This window comes from Micropterus salmoides, unplaced genomic scaffold, assembly GCF_014851395.1.
Source record: "Micropterus salmoides isolate LMB-PRFRI ecotype aquatic unplaced genomic scaffold, ASM1485139v1 Ms_hic_scaffold_10, whole genome shotgun sequence".
Lineage (NCBI taxonomy): Eukaryota > Metazoa > Chordata > Actinopteri > Centrarchiformes > Centrarchidae > Micropterus > Micropterus salmoides.
This window is the reverse complement of record NW_024040041.1, coordinates 30,551,421-30,579,420: the sequence shown is the minus strand read 5'-3', so window position 1 is coordinate 30,579,420 and position 28,000 is coordinate 30,551,421. Positions and strand designations below refer to the sequence as shown.

The 28,000-nt window shown below is 41.5% G+C and overlaps 1 long non-coding RNA gene across 2 annotated transcripts; it reads right to left on the bottom strand.

The window, feature by feature from the left end:
* Window positions 1-12,682: 12,682 nt before the first annotated feature.
* Window positions 12,683-15,442, bottom strand: LOC119917446. 2 transcript variants are annotated; one of them, XR_005447282.1, is made up of 3 exons: window positions 15,178-15,442; window positions 14,681-14,897; window positions 12,683-12,713 (listed from the first exon to the last, which is right to left on the bottom strand). It is a non-coding gene; the product is annotated as an uncharacterized LOC119917446 (long non-coding RNA). The 2 variants fall into 2 exon arrangements; XR_005447281.1 differs by having other exon boundaries at window positions 14,681-14,861.
* Window positions 15,443-28,000: the final 12,558 nt, after the last annotated feature.

Here is a 28,000-nt window from a genome sequence, read left to right as displayed (position 1 = left end):
TCCCTCTCAGTCTTTCTCTTTTGTTTTCTGCTTCTCTGTCTCTGTCTGTGTTTCTCCATCTCTACACCGCCTCCCTTCTCCCTCCCTCTCCCTTCTTTCACATGCTCTCTGACAGCTCCCTCGACTGGACAGTTTTCATTTCTTCTTCATCTCTGCATTAGTAAGAGACTGAAAGAATGAGGCCATTTTACTATCACCCTCTATCATCCATGTATGAGCCTGTCTACGTCTGGTCCCAGAGAGTTAGTTTTTGAAGGCAACGCGTGCCCACATTGGCTTCAGTGGAGTCTGAAAACAGGCTGTGACCCATGTAGATGAGGGAACAAATTTAAGCATGGCAACACAACTAGCCCAGACATGTTACTGGAACAAAGAGTATGAGAGGAGGCAGTACTGTGCCTGTTTGTGTGCGCAAGTGGCAGCTCAGCTCTCCAGTGTCAGTTGTTATCTGCTTCCCTGGAGGTCCCAGGGGGTCTTGCTGGCATCCCAGGGTGGTCCTGACTGGGCTGACATTTGGAGGACTGGTCCGTGATGGCCTGTAGGGCTGTTCTGTGCAGCAGCAGTCACAGCTACTGTCCATCTCTGCTTTGCTCCTCTCTACCTCCCTCCCTCTTTTTGGGGGGGTCCTTTGTCTCTCAAGATTTAGTCTACGGTTGTCACACCTTTCTCTCTCTGTCACTTTCCTTTAGGTTTTTTCTTCCTGTACTCATCTTGTTCCATTCCTGTCTCATTTTCACTTTGTCCCCTCTTGCTCTACTGTCTCACATTATACTTCTTTATCTCACATACAAGCACTTTGTCACTCTGCCTATTCCCCCTAACACATATTTCTTCTCTTACTTTCTCTTTCCCGCTCCATGTTTCATCCTCTCTCTCCCTCCCTCTCGGTCGGTGGGGTCACGGTGCTGGGCAGACCGCCTCGAGGGACCCGCCTGCCATGTCTCTTACATGTTGGGAGGCGGGGAAGGAGGGCACAAGACCTCTGCACCAATCAGGCTGACCCACCCGTAGGCTCCACTATGCAGTCAGAGGGAGCAACCAGAGGTCAAATGCTCCAGGAGGACTTATAATGTAGCCATGATGCAGAGTGACATCTACATAGTAGGACCATTGATTTAGTTTTCATCTTTGGGCTTTGTGCTGATTGGAGTTCAGTTGTTTTTTTTCACTAAGGTAACAGTTTTGCCAGTCCACCAAATCAACTGACTGAAAACACTGGATGCCTCTTGGTTGCTGAAAAGTACATGTTGAGAACAAAGGGGTGACAATGAGAGACAAATTAACCTGCAGATATTCCTTCAATGCTTTGATAATTGGCCTCGTTCAGAAACTTTTTAAGAGACGTTTATTTTTGTTGGTACAAAGACTTATGTTTTTTCCCAGAATATTTGGCTAAGGTTTGGATAGGCACAAAAACGGAACAATCATGGTTTGGGTTAAAATACTTTGTTGAGCTTAGGGAAATATTGTGGTTTGGGTTAAAAAAAAACAAACAAAAAAATTTCAATGCAGGCGCCTGTACCACGAAGCAGGATTTGAGCTTATCGAGGTAACTTCGGAGGTTAACCCGAGGTTTTCAGAGATCACACAGAGTGTTTTATGTTTGCTGCGGTGATGTGGATAGCTTTGTGTAGCGATATCATCCTACAGAGACTGATGGAAGTAGGCTACTATAGCCTATAGTCTACTACTTGTTGTTAAAGATATGACATTAAGCCTACTTACCACTTTGAAATATGTTTTATATTTTTTATTTGCTCCCAAGTGCATTTCACACAGCCTGTTGCAGGCGTTAAAATAAATGGGTTTCTGGGTTTTTTTATGTGAGACTGAATATTGTAAGTATATAGTTTGGTAGGCCTATTGTATGTGTTTATTTTATGCGTTTATTTTAGATCAGTAGCTATCTTGTTGGCTATTATAGACACTGGTCATGTCATGGCACCTTTTATGGCATGAATGGATTTTCCTTGCTTAAGAAGTTAATTTAAAATATTTGGAACACTTTTAAGTGCGTTAAATAAATTAATCAGATTTTTGAAGTGGCAAGATGTTCATGGTGTTAGAGTTAGAATGATTACTTATTAAGTACCCCTAAGAATAAGGCTAAAATTGTCAGAGACACATCTATGCAACACGTTCATGGTATAGACTACACTTGTTAATTTTAGGCATTCACACTGTTGGTGATTTTCTGTCCTCCTGCATGTGGCAGCTGCAGCTGTGCTACATGACTACATCTGTCTAATATTACAGTTTGCCCTTGGTTTGTAAAATATGCCATTCTGCTGCCAGTAGACTTGTCCATGTATGCAATTGGTCATCTGCTGCTAATACTGCCTCTTTTATGTGAACGCGCTCATGGCTACATTGGGAAACCCTGGGTTAACTTGCCGAGTTGATAACTAGCTTCGTGTGACCGCTTATGCTGATTGCAATCGTTAGAGCTAGATAACGAAAAGATATCCTGGGTATGTTGAACTTGCTTCGTGGTGCAGGCCCCTGTTTCTCATGGCAAAGTCTGATGTGTTGATGACCCATCCATTTGACCTGACTTCCTCCCTATCCAGACTTGTCGCCCTAATGTCTCATGTCACCTGACTTCGTCCTTTGCCTTCTCATTAAGGCAAACCGTCAAAACTCTCCTGCAACAATTCAAAAATGTTGGAGGTTGCTGGCTTTGCCTTTTCATTAAACACATTAATTAGCTGACAAAATGTCTCACTCAACCTGCAAAGTCAGTGTTGATGTTGAAGAGCTGCTCGTCATGAAAGATGTTGTAGAAAGAGTAAGCTTATGTGGTGGTGGTATACATGGTATACATGTGATTGTTGTTGCTTCATGTTGTTTGCATGGCTATCTGTGTTGAAATGGTGTTTGTTTTTTGTTTTTTTTGTTTGTTTTTTTAAACCTGTCCTGCCCAGCAGCCTGGTATAGAGTATGATGATATTGTGCCAGACAGATTTTACTTTAACAAGAGAGTATTAATATACTCCTTTGTCTCTTCATAACACAGTAAATAAATATAGATTTAACTCCTGTTTTTGAAAAAGAAAATTGCGTTATGATGGGTATAATTTCCTTCATCAGTTACACACACATCACAGTGTGTAGTAGATTATCATCATGTGAAATACTGTATACTGTAGAAATGAAGCATTGCATTGGTTCAGGCAGAGTACTAAAGTTGTGCTAGATTCAGCTGATTGGCATCAGCAGCTTCATTCATGCTTCAGCATCAGTGGATTATTCTTCAGCTGACTGGCTACTAGTGACTAGCTGACAGGTCAGCCTTTATAATCAGATGCGTCTCAATTACTCCACTGATACACTCATATCAACATTGCTTGCTGCTGCTCCATCCACCATCCCAACCTCTTCTTTTTGTATTATGCATATTGGCTGCATCATACGGCGTGCACTTCATTGTTGAGAGCCCTCCAATCCAATTCTAAACCACTTCTTATGCCCCATCATCTGTTTTATGGCAGATTATATTGAACCTGAAAATGTAGCCTTGACTTTTAGACAGGGAACCTGCTTAACATGAAAAGATTTAGTACCTTTTATGATCCAAAAGTAATTGGTCAAAGAAACAATGTTCTTGACAGGTTTTTAAATGTTTCATAATACAACATAAAGTGAGTCATCTAAAATAGGGATAGTTGTACTTATAGAATAAATAAATAGCCAATAGAAACTTTAGAAAAAGTGGCTCCACAAGTCCTGTGTGTGTCTTAACAAGCAAAGTGGAGAAAGTCCTCACAAATAAATCTTCACCCTGTTTCTTTTCTAGGTCTTTAGCCTTCCCAGTGGTGTTCCAATCTGTAATTACTGACTATTTGATTCTAATCAGCAGTCTGAAAAGACAGATACCACATCCCCTTTTAAGCCCTCCCACAAAGACCAAGAAGGTGCAAAGCTATATTTCTTGCAATTATCTAGTCAGGATCGACTGGCTTGGTGCTGAAGTTCTCAGAGTGTGTTTGCCAATTTGCTGTGTCAATTAGATTTTCTCCTAGGTAAGTAATCAGACTCTGGGAGACGGTAAGAGAGGCAAAGATGAAGGGAAAAGTAATTACAGCTTTTTGGGAGGTTTGCAGCTGCTCCACCGTGCCTCTGTACCACCCCTGTCTTTTTTAATCACTTTTATAGGACTTTACGGGGAGCCCCTGCCTTTGTGTTTCTCTGTAAGAAAAGAGATTAGACACAAACAGATAGTTGATACACACAGGTGGAAACACATGCTCTTCCCCTCAGCTTTACACATACATAAATGAAAGGAGAGAAAGCTGAGAAGAGAAAAGCCAAACAATATGATTGATGACATCAATGTTTCTCCTCTCATTTATTTCAGCGCATTGCTGTAGCCTGTATGACAAATCTGTTGTGTAGGGAACGTTATTTTGCATTGGTTTTCTCCTCCAAGCATACTAATAATGACTTGTCACTTCCAAGAGTAAAAGGTCTGAATGTGATAATCACTTCTAATCTGAGTGAAAGTGTGACTCACGGCTAAAGGTGTAAATAAATTCAAAAGCAGTGTTAAGAATTGGGAATTTAACGCTTGGTTAGATTTTCATAGAATATCTGAAAAAAAAAGAAAAAGAAAACCTCATCAGAACAAACCATAAACTCATTCATTACATTCCTGAAAGCTTGACTGACCTGTCTTTGTGTTCCTGTTTGATAATAAATTGTGGAGAAACATGGAGGCAGGAGGAGACAAAGCAAGAGAGAGAGAGAGAAAATTAGGCAGAGAAGCAGAGATAGGCTCACTCTCTGACACTTGGCTGTCCTGTCTGCCCTTGTCAAAGCTTGACACCTCCCTAATCCCCACCCACCCACCCCCATCTCAGCTGGCCAAGGTTGGCTAGCAGACAAGCCTGTCACCCAGTCAGAGACCTGGGACCTGTCCAGGCCCTGTACAGATGTAGGCACCAGAATTTGTAGTCCTCCCACCCCACAGATATGTTTGCCTACCTCTTGAGATAAATCCTCAGACAACTTCCTTGACTATTTTGCATTTGATGTGCCTTAATGTGCTTATTTAAAGCAACAGCTGCTCCTATGCAAAAAATTTAACCCGAGCCATTATGTACTTAGCCCCATGCCAGCTGAAACTCTGTTTAAGTTTATAGAACTACCGTAAACAAAAACTACCCGTTATTCCATTTCAGCCTGTGCACAAGTTCTTAAAGTTAACAGTACAATAATATTGCAGCTTAAAAAAACCCATAAAGCTTAAAGCGCCCATTAAATTTCTCCAAACATCAAGTGCAGAGTACAAGGAATGTTTTGTAGAAAAACAACAGCAGTGTGGGGCCACAGAACAATATTTACCTCATTATCTCCTACAGTATATTTTTCTTTCTGACAACGCTCTGTACATACAGCCCTTGTCTGCTTTAAAATGTGGTTTTATGCTTCCCGGTAACCAGCCTTCACATTTCATGTAAAAAAGTTCTGAAGTGAACTCTTCAAGTTCTTCCACACCCATATGGGCAGATGCAAGTGGGTGGTGTGCCCTTAGAATTTAATTTATTCTAGACTTTCAGATGTTAGAAAATGCATATACAGTACCAGTGTTGGATGGATACATTTCAATATATTTATAGGACTCTGCTGTGAGAAACATGGATACAAACTGACACTGGAAATGTATGACATTCACATCTTATACCACTGTACATATAAAGTGGAAACAAACACCACATAAAACCGATTGGTTGACGCCTACTACTCTAGGTGGCCCAGAAACACAGGAAGTTTATGCGTTTTGCCTTCCGATTTGTGGCATCGAATTCAGGAGACTCCACTTCAGCAACTCAATGACCCATTGCACATTCAGCATGTGCGTGGACACCGCGCTGCTACCATGAGGCACTTTTTCTACTTAGACAAGCTCCAGCGGTGTTTCTGGTCCTCCTCCCACAGCAGCTTGGAGAACAGGGGTGCTGACGTGGATGCGTTTGCACACGCACCATGGCCAAAGGGGCTGCTGTATGCATTCCCCCAACTGATTTCCATCTAATTTCCTCCCCGCTGGAGGGAGTCAGACAGGAGTGGTTGTCAGTCATTCTGGTAGCCCCCAACCGCCAATCGTCGGGGTGGTACACAGAGGTGATGAAGCAGGCGGTGATAGAACCCTGCCTCAAGTCTGGGGGGCACAGAAGTCAGGCACGCTGCCGGTGCTCAGCCAACCTCTTTAGGTTTGGCTCCTGAAAGGCAGAGGTTGAGACAGGCTGGCCTGTCCCCTCAGAGGTGGTACAGACCATTCACTGAGAGGGAGATGGATCCCATAACTGGTTTGATGGGATCCATCCTCTTCTTCCTACAAGGCCTGATGAAGCAGGGCCTGTCGTACTTGACCATTAACATGTACGCTGTAGCCATCTCATCTTGTCATGAGGGGTTGGCGACAGACCTGTCTTCACCAACCCCCTCGTGAAGCGTTTTCAGCAGAGTGTGAGGAGACAACAGCCGGTGTCTCGTGTCTTCGCACCCCAGTGGGACCTGCTGCTGGTGTTGGAGGCTCTGGTGTAAATAACCCTACGAGCCCCTGGAGCAGTCCTGCTTAAAAATGCTATTTCTCAAGACCTTGTTACTAGCGCTTACCTCTGCCAAGAGAGTGAGTGAGCTGTGTGCCCTCTTGGTTCGTCCCAGCTGCACGCTGCTTTGTGGTGACCACAGTTCGGCAGTGTTAAGACAGACTGAGTCCAGTAGAGGGCTCCGCCTGTGCTAAAAGAACTAGGGTAACCATATTGTAAACTTCATTCTTTAAAAAGCTCAGCAGAACAAGAGATTTTTTTTGTTTGTAGTCCACACATTCTTCTTCCAAAACCCGGTGCCTACATTACCCACAATGTAACAGCAGCAGACAGGTTGGTTAGAAATGTGTTACGCTAGCAGCGGCTAATGCAGAGATTAGTATAGGGGTCTGGTAAGCTCCCTTGTTTCAAACTCCACACCCCTAGATTTGGTTTTTATTTTCAAACTTGTCGTCTTCAGCCGCAACTGACGCTGACTCTACTGACATCACTTGAGGTAATCTTTCAGCAGTGTTGGGAAGGTTACTTTGGAAATGTAAGTTACAAGTTACCCTATTTAACTTTTTACTTTATCAAAGTAATGTAACTTATTACATTTAATTACATTTATAAATTTCGAAAGAATGTTTTCAACTTTAACCATTCTCAAAAGACAGCTTAGGAGGCAATTTAACTGGCAGAGGGGTGGCACTGCAAATTCAAACATAATAACCAATAAAATGCATCGGAATAGCATCAGACTTTACTAAAATGCTGTGGCTAGAAATAGCAAAGGAAGATATTGTCACACTCTGCCTGTCTGCCATGCCATGTTTTGCACTTTTGTGTTTAGTTAGCGTTATTTTGGTCTGTTGGGTTTTGGGGGTCTTGTCTATCGTCTAGTGTTCGGTATCCCTTGTCATGTCTGTTACCCCAGTGATCCCTCTGCATGTCTGTCTCTGTTTTCCCCTGTTCTCTTTCTCCCTGCCTGTGCCTCGTTAGCCTCATGTCTTTCACCTGTGTTGCTCCCGCTATGCTCGTTAGTCCCAGTGTGTATATATACCTGGTGTTTCTGTCTTGTCCTTGTTGGGTCATTGTTTATTGTCACCCAGTGTTACAGTGTGTTACCTTGTGTTGCCAGCCTACTTGTCGTGTTTCCCTGCTCATTTTTGGATGTTGGATTTCTGTTGGACAACCTTTGTTTGATCAGCCACTCTTCCTGTAAGTGCGCTCGCCTTTTGTTGCCTTTGTTAATAAACCACCAGAACTATACCTGCTAGCCTACGTGTCCTGCGTTTGGGTCCTCCAACCTGCCTCCACAACACTAACAGTGACAGATATTGTGCACATGAAAAACATGCAAAGCAACAAAATGAATATTATTCAACATTAAGCCCAGCTTTTTACAGGAAATATCCAGATGGAACCCCCAATGTAATCATGAACATTTTCAAAGGTAACTGTAATTTAAATAGAGATTTTTTAACAGATTACAGTTACATTTATTTTGTAATTAAATTACACAACTAAATGACTGTAACTAGTTACTCCACAACACTGTCTACCAGACTTCTTGCAGCTCTCTCTGGAGCCTCAAAAGGCATAACATTTCACAATTCACATATACAGTATTACTCTGACACCTATAAACAGACTTGGATGTGAACAATTTGTGAGGTCCCCCTCTAAAAACATGTCTATCAGTGCAGGGTGATGCCAGATGCCATTACTATTAATACCTTTATGGCCAACCTTTTTTTTTATTCAGTGTGTTACAAAATGTAAGCCATGTAGACTTTTCTTTTATTGTCTGCCAGTGTCATCAGCTTTCAATAATACTCACTATGGATAGTCTTTGAGACAAAATTTGATTCCTTCTAATCATATCATAGGCCACAGAACCTTGATTACAAACAACAGCAACAAAGTGGATCGTAATCCTACTTTAACATGGATAGAATTAATTGCTCTACTAAGAAGGATAGTTTGAGTAAAAATAATGTGGGCTTCACTTATAATTATTGTAATTTTTTGTTTTTGCGTACTTTTATACTAATAAAATCAAGTTTGTGTTTTGTCAGAGGAATATGAGGGATAATCAGATACTGGGACTCGCTGATCTGCTGTGTAGATGTTGCAGTATTTGCATTGACAAGTGCATAACGAGTGTGGCTCTTTCCTCTTCAATTGAGCCTGAAAAAGAAGACCGATCTGAACATTACATCAAACACACACACGCACATATACACTATTAATGTCTAATATTATTATATCTTGCGAGAGGGCTTTATGAAAACACACACACACACAGACAGGGAGTGCATGACTCACTCTGTGTTCATTAGTAAGGAAGTTAAAGATGCATCACCAATGTTGGAGGAATAGTGGATATGTAGCATCAGATACAGTACATGTTTACTTAATGATTACATTTGTAACACTGCACTCCTCTTTGGCAAAGTATTAATAGTAGTAGTAATTACACATACACACACAGAGAAAGAGAGACATTGTCATGCTATATATCAGTACAGATATTATGTGTTCGGTCCTGATATTTCTTGCAACAGGAAAAAAAATGATGAAATGAAAAAGGATGGCAACAAACTAAAACATTATGGGACATTACATTTTTTTTGCTCAACAAGATTTCCTCTGTGTTTTAATCTCTTTCACTTCACTAAGCCTCAACCTTTTTTTTAATATAATATGCTCACTGGCTCCAAAAAACCAAGATGGCTACGCCCAAAATGCCAAAGTCAAGGCTTTAAACCAGTTGTCCACAAACCAATGGGTGATGTCACAGTGGCTACGTCCACATCTTTTATACAGTCTATGATATAAACCCACTTAAAAAGAAAAACACATAACATGTACTTCTTATTCCTACATGAGCTAAAAAGAAATCTTTTCATATACAACCTACACTGTATCATTAAATTGTCATTTTGTAGTATCTGTGAACATAAGTTTTCACTTGTAAGTTTAAGTGAAATCTCAAAGCCTCAATCTGAATTTAAAAAATATGAGGTCTTGTGTCATGGCAGTATATTTATTTTCCATGCAGATAAGTCACAGCTGCTTACTAACTATGCTGTATTGCACTGGCCTAATATTTAAAATAGTATTATAAATATAACTAAAAGATATATAAATGTATAATTTACTGATGGGCATAAATACATCAGAAGAAAACTATACTGGTGTTGAGATCTTTTAAGGTAAATACTTGGTTGACAGTAAGAGACATTTACATATCTGGTTAAATAGCAAGCCTTTCAGTGTGCAGCACACACAAATATTGACATCATAAGGCTGTGCAAAACACACACCCACACCAACCTAGAACACCTTATCAGCTTTTTGTTAATTAAAAGCCAAGCAATACATTTTCTACTTCATCCCCTCCACAAGAGTGAAACACTTCCTGGAGAAATTACTCAGTAGCAATCACTTAATATCTTATTTACAAGGTGGGTGTGTGTGTGTGAGTGCGCATGTTTGTGTGTGCTTGTGTGTGTAGTTATGTAAAAGTGTGATTGTGTATGCGTTATTGATTCACATTCAATCTTTGTACCTGCTCCTTCCTATTCCTAGTCAGACTGAACCCATCCCAGCATGCATTGGGCAGAAGGCAGGGAAAAAAATAAACACCCTGGATAGGTCGCCAGTCTATCAAAGAAATGGCCAAACAAGACTAAAAGGCCTTTGCACACCAAGTCTGTATGATTTTTTAAAATCTATAAACCTATAAAAAGCGTTACACACAGATATCTTGCACATGGAGTCCAATGCTTTTTATTATTCTACTTGTTCCAAAAATTCATAATACGAGACAAATTGGAGCTGTCAAACAGTAACAATGATTTTGTGGACACCTGTTACTCGGTCTCTCGCTCCTTCTCTCTCATTTCCTCTTTTGCTTCTCTTCAGTGAAGGAATCTCTCAAGGCTGTCGCCATGCTCGGCCTTGAGTCTTTAATTTGGCACCGTGGCTACCTGAAGGGCCTGAACTGTTCTCCCTCTCTGTCTTATGCTATCCTGATCCTGTATTTCATCCTCCTCATCATTATCTGCCTGAACATTACTATCTGACACGCTTAAAGCTCAAGATATCTGAGTCATGAAATGATACTGTGCTTTCGATGGATGCGAAAAAAACGCAAGTGAACCCTGTTCTGAAAACTTTAACATAATGTGATGTACACTGTTGAATTTACTTTTGGCTTGTTACACTCTTTTCTTCAGTTCAATCTCACCTTCCATGTCAAACAGGACAATATGCAGCTCTAAAAAATGATGTAAAAAAGATCCACACAGGCTATAGAATGGAGGCAATTTGTGATATCGGGTCTTAATTTTGTCAATTAATGTTTATCCATCACATTTGGTCACATATACATTGTACAGTACAGGTTGAACATGTTTTTGGAATCAATTTGTTCTGATGAATTGCCCTTATTATCATTAATTCTAAAATTACATATTTCTCCTTCAAGTTCCTCTTCAACTTAACATCCCACAGTGGCACCTGTATGCTAGCAACAAAACCAGGTATCATGGATGGGAAGGTGACCTTAGATTGTGACCTCCTCTGACTCTCTGGAGTCATGCAGATAATATACACATATCATCAGTTGCAATTACCGTATAAATTCATTGTTTGCTTCTACAGTAAAGAGCACAAAGAACTTGTTTGCTGAGAGACATGCTGCTTACTGAGTTCAAACCTCAAAATGGGCACAGGTGGCTCCAGTTTCGAGTCTGATTTATTAAAGACAGGGTAGGCAAGTTGCTTCTGAAACACTTTTTGTCATATTTGTTGAAACTGTCTTTATACACCAATGCATATTAAAAGGTTAGGTGCTCTGAAAAAGAGAGAATAAAAATCGTCTGTCTGTAGTCCTCTCAGGGCTTCAGTAAACACAGCCATTCGTTGCATTCGGACCGAATGCAATGATTGGCTGGCTGACTGTCACTCTCCCTCGCTGCCATGGCTACCAGCCGTGCTGCTACAGGAGCTGCCCCCGGGCGCGCACCCGGTCAGCTCGCTCAGACCTGATGAGCGAAGCGGTCAGACCGGAGGTAATATATGCGTGGCTTTTCAACGATAGTGACTGACAACTGAGGAACACAAAGGAGCCGAAACGTTACACCGTGGTCGCTTTATTTCTGCTGGACAGGTAATCTGGCTTTTATCATTTTGATGGTAATTTGTTACTTTCATCGCTAGCAAACGTAGCTACCTACTTAGCATACAGCTAACGGTTGCTATGAGTACAGGCTGGTGTAGCAGCCAGAGTAGCGAAGATGAATTATATCTAGCTGTAGGTGAGCTGGAAAACAGCAGCGCAAGCTGTGTTTTCCAAAGCTAATATTAGGTAAGATACCGTTTGTTTTATTTCTACTGTGCCCTCAGGTCACCTGTAGATTTGGAGTCTTTCATAGCCCTGTACTTCTCACCAGCATACGCTGATTGGTCCATGCTGGCTGGCCAGGATTATAACCACCATGTCCACAGACCAGCCAGGAGAAAAGCTGATGACACAATTCAGTATGTTGCATTATGAGTACTCTTGTGCATTTTACTCAATACATTTATAAGTGATGAGTCAAAAACTATTAAACAGTATGAGGAATACAGATAGATGGTGCTGATTTATTGTTATTGCTTGCATTTTATGTGAAAATGTTAACTACTCTATAAGAGAACAATGTCAGGTGTTACAAACTTTTCACTTTTTATGCTGCAAGTGTAAAGAAAAGGCATTTATCATTTTCAATGTTTTATTTAAAAAAGAATGAAAATATTATTCAGAACAGGGAAAATATCTTTGTATTTTTCTACCCTCCTGGGCATAAAAAGAAAACAATGTACAGGTATTCATTCACACAGTGGAGGGAATTATTTGTGTAGCAGTTGGTGACATTACATTTTACACCCTGCTAGGATTAAACCTCTGTATTGTCCTGGTGGATCAGGATAACAGTTGCATATCTTCCAGAAACAGCAACATAGTATCACGACTCTGTGACCAAGTGCTCCACATTGCCACACTGCAAACTGTCTGTATGCTGCCTGGCTGAACTGTCTGTTACTCTGTCCTGGGTCTGGAAGGTCAGCCATGTGTGGTGCATGGAAACACTGTAGTCTAGATGTTGTCCACAGTCCTTAGATTCCTGCCTGTAAAGGAATATATACAGTGGGTACGGAAAGTATTCAGACCCCTTTAAATTTTTCACTCTTTGTTTCATTGCAGCTATTTTCCAAAAATCAAAAAAGTTCATTTTATTTCTCAGTAATGTACACTCAGCACCCCATCTTGACAGAAAAAAACAGAAATGTAGAAATTTTTGCAAATGTATTAAAAAAGAAAAACTGAAATATCACATGGTCATAAGTATTCAGACCCTTTGCTCAGTATTTAGTAGAAGCACCCTTTTGATCTAATACAGCCATGAGTCGTTTTGGGAAAGATGCAACAAGTTTTTCACATCTGGATTTGGGTATCCTCTGCCATTCCTCCTTGCAGATCCTCTCCAGTTCTGTCAGGTTGGATGGTAAACGTTGGTGGACAGCCATTTTCAGGTCTCTCCAGAGATGCTCAATTGGGTTTAAGTCAGGGCTCTGGCTGGGCCATTCAAGAACAGCCACGGAGTTGTTGTGAAGCCACTCCTTCGTTATTTTAGCGGTGTGCTTAGGGTCATTGTCTTGTTGGAAGGTAAACCATCGGCCCAGTCTGAGGTCCAGAGCACTCTGGAAAAGGTTTTCGTCCAGGATATCCCTGTACTTGGCCACATTCATCTTTCCCTCGATTGCAACCAGTCGTCCTGTCCCTGCAGCTGAAAAACACCCCCACAGCATGATGCTGCCACCACCATGCTTCACTGTTGAGACTGTATTGGACAGGTGATGAGCAGTGCCTGGTTTTCTCCACACATACCGCTTAGAATTAAGGCCAAAAAGTTCTATCTTGGTCTCATCAGACCAGGGGATCTTATTTATCACCATCTTGGAGTCCTTCAGGTGTTTTTTAGCAAACTCCATGCAGGCTTTCATGTGTCTTGCACTGAGGAGAGGCTTCCGTCGGGCCACTCTGCCATAAAGCCCCGACTGGTGGATTGCTGCAGTGATGGTTGACTTACTACAACTTTCTCCCATCTCCCGACTGCATCTCTGGAGCTCAGCCACAGTGACCTTTGGGTTCTTCTTTACCTCTCTCACCAAGGCTCTTCTCCCCCGATAGCTCAGTTTGGCCGGACGGCCAGCTCTAGGAAGGGTTCTGGTCGTCCCAAACGTCTTCCATTTGAGGATTATGGAGGCCACTGTGCTCTTAGGAACCTTAAGGCAGCAGAAATTTTTTTGAAACCTTGGCCAGATCTGTGCCTTGCCACAATTCTGTCTCTGAGCTCTTCAGGCAGTTCCTTTGACCTCATGATTCTCATTTGCTCTGACATGCACTGTGAGCTGTAAGGTCTTATATAGACAGGTGTGTGGCTTTCCTAATCAAGTCCAATCAGTATAATCAAACACAGCTGGACTCAAATGAAGGTGTAGAACCATCTCAAGGATGATCAGAAGAAATAGACAGCACCTGAGTTAAATATGAGTGTCACGGCAAAGGGTCTGAATACTTATGACCATGTGATTTTTCAGTTTTTCTTTTTTAATAAATTTGCAAAAATTTCTACATTTCTGTTTTTTTCTGTCAAGATGGGGTGCTGAGTGTACATTACTGAGAAATAAAATGAACTTTTTTGATTTTTGGAAAATGGCTGCAATGAAACAAAGAGTGAAAAATTTAAAGGGGTCTGAATACTTTCCGTACCCACTGTAGTTGTTAGTACCCCAAATTGGAAAGATCTGTGTAATAGGACAGAACATTCATCAACATGATCAGATATTTTTATTGAACAGGGTTTTGTTGTTCTCTAACAGGACTTCTGTGTCCACATTACACACCATGTCAAGAGCTGTAGTTAGTTGTTGTAATCAGTAAACGATAATAAAAAAAAGTAATAGTGATGGATTACATTTATAAAGCATTTATTTTTGACAGTCAAAGGGCTTAGGGGGAAACACCAGAGAAAACTAACTAAGTACACTGGGAGATAATAGACTAATATTAAAATATGTATGTATAGATATACCTGTTCATATACTGTTTTTGGAGCGTGAAGCTCGACGCAGGTCCTAGAAGATGTGCTCCTTGGCTTGCACCTGGTCCTCCCCGTCCTGCCTTTTCTTCCTCAGACCCCGGCAGCCCTCCCTCCTCTGCTTCGCCTCAACCCCGGACCTGTCCCGGTTTGTGCTCGGCTCTGGGGTGTAGTCCTTATTAGAGACAATAATGCTGTCACCACGGAAGCTCTAACATGCAAAACAACGTACATGTTATGAGTCTAACATGAAATACACGTTCGTGTAGTGTAACTGATGGAAACGGGAAAATGTGTATCAGCCTGTTTTTAGCTTTGTCTAATGTTACCGCAGCTGTTAGCACAGCTACCTGTTGCTAACAGTTAGCTAGCCAGCTCGTTACTGATTAAAACTCAGCCTTTTTAAACCTATCCAATAAAAACATGCTAGCTTGATAGTGAGTACTAACAGCCGGGTTAGTTCATGATGATAAAGTTAGATGTTTTCTTACCCCTGACGTGAGCCGCTGCTCTCCACTTGTCACACTGTCCTCATCCTCCTGCGGTGTCGGCAACGCGCATTCACGTGTTTTGGGGGCGTGGCTTTGGAAGGAGCCCAGAAGGGAGGGGGTGGGAGTTTCTCTGTTGGATACTTTCAAAATCCAGCAGTTTCTGGCTAGTTTCTCAAACTTACCTACCCTGCCTTTAAGATCAGTTGTGCAAAACTGTATATAACTCACACACACACACACACACACACACACACACACACATTAATACTCCATGATGACAATGTGAAAGAAGTTTGTTTGAAATCTTTGCAAATTTATGAAAAGTAAAAAACAAAAAAAAAGTATTATTAATAGACTTTGCTCAATACTTTGTTGAAGCACCTTTGGCACCGATTACACCTCAAGTCTTTTTGAGTATGATGCTACAAGCTTGGCGCATCTATTTTTTTTCCCCCCATTCTTCTTTGCAGGACCTCTCAAGCTCCATCAGGTTGGATGGGGAGCGTAGGTGCACAGCCATTTTCAGATCTCTCCAGAGATGTTCAATTGGGCTGAAATCTGGGCTCTGGCTGGGCCCCTCAAGGACATTCACAGAGTTGTCCTGTAGCCGCTGCTTTGTTATCTTGGCTGTGTGCTTAGGGTCATTGTCCTGTTGGACGATGAACTTGAGATCATTGGGTTCTTGGTCACCTCCCTGACTAAGGCCCTTCTCCCCTGATTGCTCAGTCGGGCCAGGCAGCCAGCTCCAAACTTCTTCCATTTATGGATGATGGAGGCCGCTGTGCTCATTGGAACCTGCTATGCTGCAGAAAAATTTCTGTACCCTTCCCCAGATCTGTGCCTCAATACAATCCTGTCTTGGAGGTCTACAGATAATTCCTTGGACTGTGGGACCTTATATGGACAGGTGTGTGCCAAATCATGTCCAATCAACTGTTGCAGAAACGTCACAAGGCTAATCAGTGGAAACAGGATGCACCTGAGCTCAATTTTGAGTGTCATGGCAAAGGCTGTGAATACTTACGTACATATGTACGTACATACATTTTCGTTTTATATTTTTAATAAATTTCTAAACATTTCAAACAAACTTCTTTCACATTGTCATTATGGGGGATATTGTTTGAAGAATTAGGGAAAATAATGAATTTCATCCATTTTAGAATAAGGCTGTAACATAACAAAATTTGGAAAAAGTGAATACTTTCCAGATGCACTGTATCTACTGAAGTTGACATGCTAATCCTAAATTTAAGAGAATTTGTGACATTCAACAATTTTTTCAGTCAATTTCAGTCTTTGTCAACAGCAGACAAAAAGCACTTGTTTGACTTGAGAATCATCATGCCATAAGAATGAATTTCAGAATCAGATTTATTGGCAAAGTATGTGTACACATACAGGGAATTTGACTAATTTGGAGTTTAAATATACCACTGCTTAATGCTAAATTTAGCGATCGACTTCTGTCACAGTACAGCGCTGTTCTATTGATACATCTTTGGCGGCTGTATAAATAATGTTTTAGTCGTTGTTTGGGTTGTAGTGGGACAACAGTGTGGATTTGTGCATTTTATATTAAATAAATTTGGAGCTACTCCAAATTCCTCTTTTCCTCTCCCAGAGAGGAGTAGGGAGGTGGAGATCAACTTTCAACAGACGGCTGAAGAGACCCCAACAGAATGGGGGTGGAAAGGTTGCTTTCTCTAAGTGCTATTCCTGAGCAGTTGATCGTAGAACTGGCACGTTTTGATTCCGATGCCTGATAACGCGGTGCCTGACTTTTAAACTGACAAAAGGAGGGTCCAAGGAGAGTTCTCCCCCCACACACGTAACCGTAGCAACTGACCTTGCTCTGTGTTTCATTACCCCATCAAAGGGATACCCCTTCACGCCTAAGTGACAAAATCCAGGACCGTCCTGAACTTTTTGTAAACAAAGACTGCAGTCTCCAAAGACTCAAAGCATTAACTGATGATAAAGAAATGTCATACTATACTCTATTAATTGCCGGCTTGAATTTAAAGCTAAATAACTAAATTCCCCAGTTCCTAAGGAAAGATTGTTTTGGATTAATCTAAGCTTTCCTCATGTAACCTGAGCTCCCCCAAGTGGACGAAAAAAGTTACATACCATCGTCGGAAATGCCGTTAATGTATAAATGTCACTCATTATTTAACATGACCAATAATTTGACAATTGTTTTCCTGTTACCAAATGCTTAACTTAGAACAGTACAACTGTTTGACCACTGAGGTTTGATTGTGGAAATATTTGATTATAATACACGCAAATAACTTTTATAGACACTAAAAGTTTAGAAAGACAGTCCCTCGGGAAACCGGAAACGCTCCCTGTCGGGAACAAAGGACTGCCCTCTGGGGAACCACGCCCCAGACAACAAAAGAGCGACACACGACGTCGCCCACTCTCTTCTCCTTTTCGATTCGACCAGCGCAACGAAGCCTTTGTTTGCTTGAAGCTACACACGCGAAGTGCCGCGACATCGATTTGTACCTCAGTCCCAGCAACATCATTTGTTTTATTTTCTTTCTTTCTTTTGGTTTTGTTAAAGTTATCAGTCCGTTAAGTTACACTGGTCTAATTTAGGAACGACCAAGTTCCCCCTTTTAAGCTTTTTCGTCGAGCTAAGCCCACGGAGGTCGGACGACGCCACGTGTCCCGCCAGCAACCACAAAGGACGACTTAAACCTGACCCGAGATAGGGTCGGGAAGGCCCCACTGCAAGTCTTTCATAAGCCTTCCAGAGACGGACCCCCGGAGAAGTTCCCTGGCAGAGAAAGCTTTAAGTTGTCCTAACCGAGAACGCACGGACTCTGCCAGTGTGAGGCCGTTTACCATCAACCCGGCGGGAAGAAACGCAAGCAGTAAGACCAAAACCTTACATTCTGTGGTCAGTGACGTCCAATAGTTGCTAATCCATTTTTCTTTAGTCCAGCATATGGAATCTTTATACCCCTAGACAAATTTAACCGAGTTATCATCTAATTGCATTCGTTAGTTGCCGTATGAGTCAAATGCTTCCCACAATCAAACCTCCATTTCTCATTGTTCAGGCACTGTTTATTGCCCTGATGTATTTAGCCACCCTTTTATATCGCTTTAGTTAGTTAATAAATTCACCGTAATCAAGGAATTGTGTGTGTTGACTATTTCCACGTCCCTGCCAAGAGAATTGACCCTTTAGATATGAGACTGACTGACTGATTTAAGACAATTGAGCGATTATTAACTAACTGATCCCTAGTGAATAATTGTATAGTTATTAAAAGCTACCTAGAGGTCCGGAGACTCTAGGATAATAACAACTCCAGTGGTGCTCCGAAACAAGAGATTTATAATATTTAAAAATATAATATTTTCTGAATATTAAAATTCATAATTGGGTATTAATTCTCATAAATTTATTAAAAGTCATAGCTAAGTTTTGGACATGCTACAGAGTACACAAACACAACCACTCACTTTGCTAAACTTCTAAATTCAGAGGTGCAAAAGTCTTCTTTTAACTCTTTAGTAACATTTTGTGAATGAAACCTACCTACAAATAGAGCAGAACAGGTAGCCATAGATGTTAATTTTCAATTTTAAGGAGTCATCAATCAAGCTAATAATCAAATCTCCCTCACTTCCTAATGAACAGGTGGCATTCATTAGGCTGAAATGAGCAATGTAGTTTGTCCAGTTAAAAGAGTTTGGTGAATTAGACTTGAAACACTTGTATGAGCAAATGTCTTGATAAAAAGTGAGAGCGGTTTAGGATAAAAATAATGGGCATCATGCAAGAACCACTTATTTGTTCTTAAGTGGCTTGTACAAGTAACTAAGGAGAACTTGCCACATTCTCCAATTTTCTTGTATTTTGAATTTTCTCTCATGCACGAACAAAATTCATGATCCAGACCAGTCACAAGAGTAATGAGCCGTTAGTCTTGCGTTATCCCAACCTACGTTTTTCACTAATGGATTGCATATTTCATTACAATTTTGAGTTTAAAAATCCTATATAAATGAAACCGTTAGTTTTGTATGTACCTGGCTGCTTTCACGGCCAAAGATAAACATGCAGCTTGGCTAATGGGTCATTTCATTATTGAGCAGAAAAGGAGAAAGAAAGGAGCAAGGAGAGAGAGCAAAAATGAAGTGGCATTTCAGTGCAGAAGAGGTTTTAGAAATGGTCTTGCAGCGAGCTGCAGGACTCATTTGAAGAAGACACAACCTCAAGGGGAAGTCTGACACGGAAGGCTCAGTCTGATTTGTGCTGTCCAGTCATGGTCAGGATGGGCAGGATCCTCGGTGTCCTCTTGTCCACTTTCAGAGGAAGGTTCAGAGGATCTCATAGAAGTCGAGGACTCCACTGAGCATTTCATGTCAGACTCTCCCTCAAAGCTTGTGTCTTGATACACACACGCACACACGCGCGCACGCTCGCTCACACACAAAAAAACTTGGGGCCCCCTGGTGGTTACATGGCTCCATAAAAATACAAGAATTTCATGCCTTGGCCTACCATGGGAAATGGTTGAATCTGGTAGAATACAGTAAAAATGTCAAATATAACCACTTTTCTTCTAAATGAAATGCTGACATTACAGAATGCATGGTTTTATACTGTAATGGTATAAAAGTGAGATTAAAAAGTGTGTTTTGAATGGAATTCAGTGAGGCCTCTTTTGCCACAAAGGTGTCCAGAGGGAGTATTTTGCAAATCTCTCAAATAATTCAACTGGCATTTAAAGGGTTAAAATCCTGAAAATGATTGAATATTTGGTATTTTTGAGCAGGGAAGAAATTGTTTAAGTGATTTATGAAAAAAAAGCATAAACAAATATTGATGTATAATGATTTTATTTCATCATCATTTAAAGGGTTAAAATCCTGAAAATTATAAAATATTTGGTAGTTCTGAGTAAGTTTGAAGTTGTTTAAGTTATTTATGAAAAAGAAACATTAAAAAAAATATTGATGTAAGATGATTAAATAGCAGTTTATTTGTGCATGTACATTTTTGCCACGAAGGTTTCCAGAGGGTGCAAAATTTGAGGAGGGCCTAAGGGTTGTTAGGAGCATTTGCCGAATCTGACATGGCACACTCAAATGAGCCCAATGTACAAACAAAGTAAGAGAAAGTTAAGATAATAATACCACATTTTTGTTTGTTTGTAGCTGATTTTCCTAATATCAACAAAGTCTCACCTCTGAGATTACCCTATTGCGCACGAATGTGCCACTGATCACCAGGGAGCCGCTGTTCTACTCACCCACGAGCACCATAGGGACACACCGGGTCCACCCACACACAACAACTAACAAGACTGATCACTCATGCAAATTGCATTCAGCTCAGCCATCTGAAATTAATATCTTAACATCAAAGGAAATAGAGTATAAAAAGTGAAAATGATGGCAATGTCATTTTCAAGCTTGCATGCACATTAAGGCAAAGCTGCGACAGTATACCAAACACACAATAGCATCTATTGAACATAATTAAACCATCACCAAAACACAGTTAGGAAAAGGACTAGTTAAAGGTTAGATAAGAGCCTCCAAGTGGTGTTATGCTAATGCAGAAATATAGCCATAAATTGCTTTTCCATTTAAACAAAGTTCCTCAGCAGAGATCAACAGGTTGCTGTCAGTGCAGGACTGTGCATGTGTTATAGGATTTTGTTCCCCATTCTTTCCCTTGGAAAGCTGCCTGTAAATGTAAATGCAATGCAATAGACTGGGGACGCTGTTGATTTAGCCTGCAAGAAAGGATGTAACAGTAAAAAGTAAATGTGGATCGATTTGTTTACTAACATTAGCCTATATTGATGCAACCAGGAGCAGCCAGCTAAAGCTACAGTAGCTCTCCACCTCAGTCGCTGTAACTGTTATAACTTGTGACACAATCTCGTTTTAATAGCCAGTCCAGCTCACTACCCGTTTCATTATCATCCAATACATTTAGCTGTGCTGACATTGCTGAGCCTCTGGTGACAGATTCACAGATAGTGAAGATGGTTACTAAAAGCAGCAGGCGAGCTAACGCTGTAGCACGTTGGCTAAATGCAGTAAATGTACCGTGATCATGTAACGAGCATGGATTAGTTCAACCTGCAGCTGGTGTTGAGCTGCCTCTGAGACGGGAACATTGAAGTAACAGAGCCTGAAAATGTCTGAGTGAAAAGCCACAGCCTGCATGCTGGTGCACGTGTACGAGCACACGCCTGGTTGCAATCTTAGAACCGCACCTCTAGTGGCTGCTGGAAACTACATAATGCCCCTTTAAAAAGACCATGAGCACATGGACATGTAAATGCAATAGACTAGGGGCACTGTTTCACTCATTGCATTTGAATAAAGTTCACTATAGAGCAGACTAAGTCTTTGAAAATGTAATGTCAAATGCTATTCTCATTTTCATTGTCAATAGTTAGAAAATTGCATTTTAATTTTAATTTTGACTTAAAAAGACCATAAGGACATGGACGTGTAAATGCAATAGACTGGGGGCGCTGTTTCACTCATTTCATTTGAATAAAGTCTACTATAGAGCAGACTAAGTCAAATTTTCATTTTAATATGGTCCTAGAATGCTCACACTGATGGTCGACCTGCTGGGCATTGCTGCCTGATGCAGCTCCACCGGTGCCTTTTGTGCAGGTGTGCTCTACCTCTTTGTGCATAAAACGGGTCATCAGCTGGGGACCACCAGTCATGGATGTTTCACTCCTTTAACCCCAGTACATCTCCTGGTGGCGGAGCGATGGCAGGGGTCACTCCCCATCCCTTATTCTTCTTCCTTAGCCACAGCCAAAAGCTGCCCCTCTCTGCCTCCTCTGCCAGTTCTTTAATGGCTTTTTGACACCCTGCTCCTGTACATCCCATTTCATGGAGCAGGCGAACCATTGAGGACCCAACGAAGCCCCTGCATCCCACTTCAACGGGACACGTGGTGGCTTTCCAGCCTCTCTGCAGTCTTCTACCAGGTCCGCATACTTGGCACGCTTCCGCTCGTTGGCAGCCTCCATTCCCTCCTCCCATGGGGGCAGTAAGCTCCACCAACAAGATGGTCTTGCATGGCTCTGACCACATGATTAGCTCTGGCCGGAGCAAAGTTTCTACGATCTCCCTGGGGAATTGGAGCTGCCTCCCCAGGTTGATCATCATGTTCCACTCACTACCAGATGTTGCTCTCTGGTGAGGGTGGTTGATTTTTCTCCGGCCCTTGCAAACAGGATGGGACTTCTCGTTGGCGCACAAGGTCTACTATTAGCCTCCAGTCTACATGCCTCTGCCACCTCTGCTAGCTTCCTCAACACCAGATCGTGTCGCCACCTATAGCGGCCTTGGGACAATGCTGTCTTGCAGCCGGACAGGATGCAGGCTTGCATTGCTGGTACTGCAAAGGGGGCAAAGTTCTTCAGTGCCGAACCACTGGTGGAGGTTTCTGGGACAAGGTAGGATGTCATAGGTGGATCTGATCAGGAAGCTGAGCCTGGCTTGGGGGATCTTCCACAGATCAGACCATGACAAATGCCTGTCTGTGACACCTTCCCATGCCATCCAGCCTCCCTGCCGGCTCTGAGACACCGCCTTGATGTTAAAGCGCTCCTGCTCGGTCCTTTTCACTTCTGCCACCACCATGGCTCTCCGCTCTTCCTTGGAGGCCTTTGACCAGAAGAGGGGAGTCTCGCTCCTCCCGAGGCCTGCTCGACCCTCCTGGACTCTGCCGACTATTTCACGGTGTTTCAGCCTGCTAATTGCCATGTCGACCTCTTCCTGGGCTTTCCACTTCCTCCCTGTTTGTGAAAATGAAAATTATTGCATTTTCATTTTTACCTAAATAACACATACATATGAGGAAAATGTTATTGTGGGACTGCATTTCAATTTTCAAATTTGCATGATAATTTGATACTAGTCCCCTATACGCTCCCATAGTTTTACTTGTAACATAGTATTTTTTAATTGTGGTGCTGCTTTTAGTAAGTAAAAGATCTGAATATTTCTTCCACCACTGGCCACTGTACCGCACTCAACAGGATCTGACTGCTTAGGTTGACAGATGGGCTCTGTCCCTCCGTCTTTACTTCTTTTTGATCTTTGCTGTGTGTGACTGTCAGCCTGCCCCCCCTGCAGCTGTTGCAGGCAGGGTGAATGCCAGACGATGCAAGACCGTTGCAGAGATGCCAGCTGCCAGGAAGCCCTCAAACTGGCATTTCAGAAACTCCTGAGGGGCTGAGGTGGGCGTCTGTACTACACCACTCTGGATCATTGAGATCAAACTAACAGATTCAGTGTTTTATGGTAAATTGCCTTTGAAATCATAAATTTCTTTTATTCATTTGTCCGGGTTCAGGAGATGGGCTGTGTCAACCTAAACTTGGCTCTATTTAGACACATTTATGACAAGTTGACAGTCTGTTCACATGCACCAGTGTTTTTGAAATGAATTTTGAATTTTCTCAACCCACACGTGATCAACTTTAAAAGTATTTGACAAACTTTGTTGTCCGGGGGTTAAAAATTACCAACCCACAGTGCACTAGTGTGGATGGAGATGAGAAAAACATATATATTGGTTTATTGATGTAGAAAATTGAATTACGTAGTAGTGATTTAGTAGTGAGCATGTATCAGTGTTGTTGTGTCAAAAGAAGTGCAAGACTGTAATCATGCAGCGTAGGAAAGAATCTGCCAGTGACATTTCACAGCTCAATCATTTTTTTTCATCAATTGTCTATCTATTGAATTAGAATTGAATCAAGTTGATGGAAGGGGGTAATTTTAGCGGAAATAAGCAAATTGCACACTAAGGCATGCAGAAATCAGACAAAAAAAAAAAAGCAAAGAACTGTCAGACATCTCAGTGTTCTGTCTGACAGTTCTTTACTTTAAATTTTTTTTAACCTAATGTAGCTTCACTAATCTGCTGACAGACACATTAAAAAGGCATGACAGTTTCAGGCAGCAGGGTCTCACTGGTCTCACCATCTGAGGTTGGATGATGTAACAGGGTCATGCATTGCACTCATATACACTATTTATAATGTGTGTCCTACAATATAAAGTGCAGGCACGGTGCTATAGAACAGAACATTAAAACTACAGCTGACGCAGCTGATCTGCTTCATTATGAAACACAATCTGTCCTTGTGTGAGAAACACAAAGTAAATGAAAGCACCATGGTGAGACTGGAGAGAGAGAGAAAAAAAGTCAACTATTGGCCACTCAGAGAGTGAGAGAACAAGAAGGATGAGATATTGCAGCTTTTGGCTTAGGATAAAAGACAAAAGGGTGTTGTTGTGATGATGAACAGAGGATGAAAATAGAAAAAGCAGACAAACAAGACTCACTGCGAGAGTCTGGTATTTCAGAGAAGGTTCTTGCAAGGTCTGTTGCGACCGCTGCTCTGGCCTCCCCCTCGTCTCTCTGGGTGTCTGATCCCAGCTCAGACGCGCTCTCTGTGCCGCAATTTGTCTCCACTAAGTGTAAGAATTCAACACATCTTCTCACAAATCTCTGTACAAGCAAGAACGCTAGCTGTGTCTTTCATTTGGCATGTGTTAGTTTGTTTCCCTGTCATGTCTGTTCTTTGTTTCAGCTCCCTTTTTTGTCATTCTTTATTATCTCTGCTTTCCTCTTTCTTTCTTTCACTCTTAAACTCTTTTCTCCCTCCTAATCCTCATGTACCTTTGAGACTGTGCTCCCTGCCTCGCTTCATTTCAGGCTTCAGGCTGTTTTAATGCACCAATTAGTCTGTTTTCTTGACTCATACAAAGTGAAAAGAGCAGGAGGGGGGTAGAGTCTTTGGGACAAAACAAAATGATCATAACCTTTTATCCAGAGAACAAACGTCTGACTAGACTGAAAGCTAACAAACAAATACAAAACAGCTAATGGGCCATTTGTGAGTGGTTTATAATGAGTCACTGCCCTCAATGTGTGGGACCATTTATTGACACCGACCCGTGAACACACATACACAAAAAGAACTTTTGACCCCAGTCTTGGCCAAGTGGAATTGATTTGATTGGCCTTTGGCTCCCAGCAGCATCCCACCTGCCAGAGGTCAATGCTCCATTGACCTCTGGCACAACATGTCAGTTTGGGCCCTTCTACAGAAATCTCTCGTGGGCTGCTTTTAAACAGAATCCTCGGTGAGGTAAGTACATTCAAAGCTGTGACCTGCGCCTCTGACATCCCAGTGGATACCTTATGCTGTCATGAATATGGTCATGAATATTCAATGCTCGGTTTCTTCCTTTCTCATGGAGTCTTGAGAGGCAATGTTCCACCGGCTGTTCTTTTCCACTGACTTAAAGAGGTGCCATATGCTTTAAAATGTCTCCTCACTGTAAGAATCCCTTTGACAAACCTGGTGGTCTTAGATAATACATAAGTTTTATTTAATCTTAAAAGAAATAGTAGGAGGAATGAAGAATAAACATTTGGGGAAATATGCTTATTTGCTTTCTGGCAGAGCTAGATTAAAAGATGGTTACTTCTCTCATATCTTTTAAACATTACAAAGATTTAGCTTACGCTTATATCCAAAGGAAATTACAATTGCTCTATATGTCAGAGGTCAGAGGAGGGAGCAACTACGGGTTAAATGTCTTGCTCATTGGCTAATGTGTGGCAGTGGGAATTGAACCCTGGTCTTCCACATCAAAGGCATATGTCTTATCCACTGTTCCATCAAAAACCCTGTATGTGTAATATTATATACTGCTCTCTGTGTCTAATACAGGACACTTGCAGTTTGACTGTTTGCAGTATGTGTAAGCATCACCTTACATGAAAAGTTATAATTTATATTGATGTGTTCAGAGAGTATATGCATGTCAATTCCTCACGTACAGCACGTTGATGTAATAGCTATCCACCATGCCCACTGAGATACTGCTGCCCTATATCCTGCTCCCTAATAGTTGTCTTCTCCAGTCTACCTGGCCTGTCCATTGTATCTATGTCACATGGATGTATGACAGCCCTGAAGCTATGCACTGCCACCATCATGGAGCACTTGACATCTTCATGTATTTATGACTCTATTAAAAAGCTGCACAAGGACAAGGGGTTGGGGCACTATGCATGCCATTCTTCCTTCTGCTATTTTTTCTCCATTTCTCTCAGTCATTAGCTCAGATTTATGTAGCCACCCACTGATAGGAGTATATAAATGTATGGTTAATATATAAATGAGTTGGGATGTCATTTCTTACATGACCCGTATGTCATTTATCACCAACATTAATGTACAATGCCTGAATTTTGCAGCCTCGATTCTGCTTGAGAGGTCTTCTCTTAACTCTGTTTTACGATAACAGAGAAATTATTTGAGAGAATTCATTAGAATAATACACAATGCATACATTAAGCCACTGTATAATGTACCAGATGGTCCATTGTGCCTTTGTGCCTGCTGCTCACATTGGTGTTCAAAAGCCTGACATGTGGCCATATTAAAGGGTAGATGAAAATGCAGTTTTCAAAGAGGCAAAGAGACTGGTTAACTGAATGTCAGCCTCTGAGAAGTTACTGAAGATGATGACCCTTTCACACTAGTGCGTGTGTATTAAATAATCTTTATGAGGACTAAGAATTTGGCAGTTATGAAATCATAACCCTCACAACATACGGGAGACAAATGTGTGAGTGCTGCTTTCGTGTGTTTGTGCATGCTTTTAGTATTCTGCGTTCAATAAGCCCATTTTACCTGCCCTTGCAATCATCTCCTCCATTCAGCCTGACTATCCACAAGATAGTAGCTGTGCAGAGTCTGTCACCTCAATCTGCTCCGCAGGTCCAAACGTTTAAACCTCACCGGAGGCCAATAGGTTACGTTTGTTGAGTTTCCTGGGAAGTGATGAAAGGATCGCATTGTAAGCGGGTGATAAGTGGTGGCGTAATAATATAATAATAATAATAATAATAATAATAATCTTTATTTGTAGAGCACTTTTCAAAAACAAGTTACAAAGTGCTTTAACAAGTGTAAAGACAATAATACCCAAAAGACAATAATACAAAAACAATACAAGATAAAAGCATGAAAACATTAAAAAGACTAAAATACACGTTTAAGATAAATATAAAATTAGTAAAATACAATAAAATAAAAGGGATAAAATAAAGTCAAATAAGATCGGGAAAGGCTCTCCTATAAAAGTATGTTTTAAGAAGGGACTTAAAAGAGTTCACTGACTCAGCTGACCTGATTTCCTCGGGCAGGCTGTTCCAGAGCCTCGGGGCCCTGACTGCAAACGCTCTGTCCCCTTTAGTTTTCAGTCGAGAATCTGGAACAGATAGCAGACCTCTGCCCGAGGATCTCAAGGTACGTGCTGGTGTGTATGGGACTAAAAGTTCAGAAATATAACAAGGCGAGAGGCCATGAAGACCTTTAACAGTAATCAATAGAATTTTAAAGTCAATTCTAAAACATACTGGGAGCCAGTGTAATGAAGCTAAAATAGGAAGCAATGTGGTCATATTTCTTTGGCGTAGACCCCCTCCTCTGTTCAGCGATGGCTTCTCTGTCTAAAATATGCAGCTGGCGATCCTCAAACAAGTGTCCTCTGTCCTTCAGATGTAAGTAAACTGCAGAGTCTTGACCTGAGGAGTTGGCCCTTCTGTGTTGAGCCATGCGTTTGTGTAGTGGTTGTTTTAATGTCCCCAATATACAGGTCTCTGCATTTCTCACTGCATTGGACCGCATACACTAGATTGCTTTTCTTGTGCTTGGGGATGTGGTCTTTGGGGTGTACCAGCATCTGTCACATCCGTGAAACCTTTTGCTATGTTTGC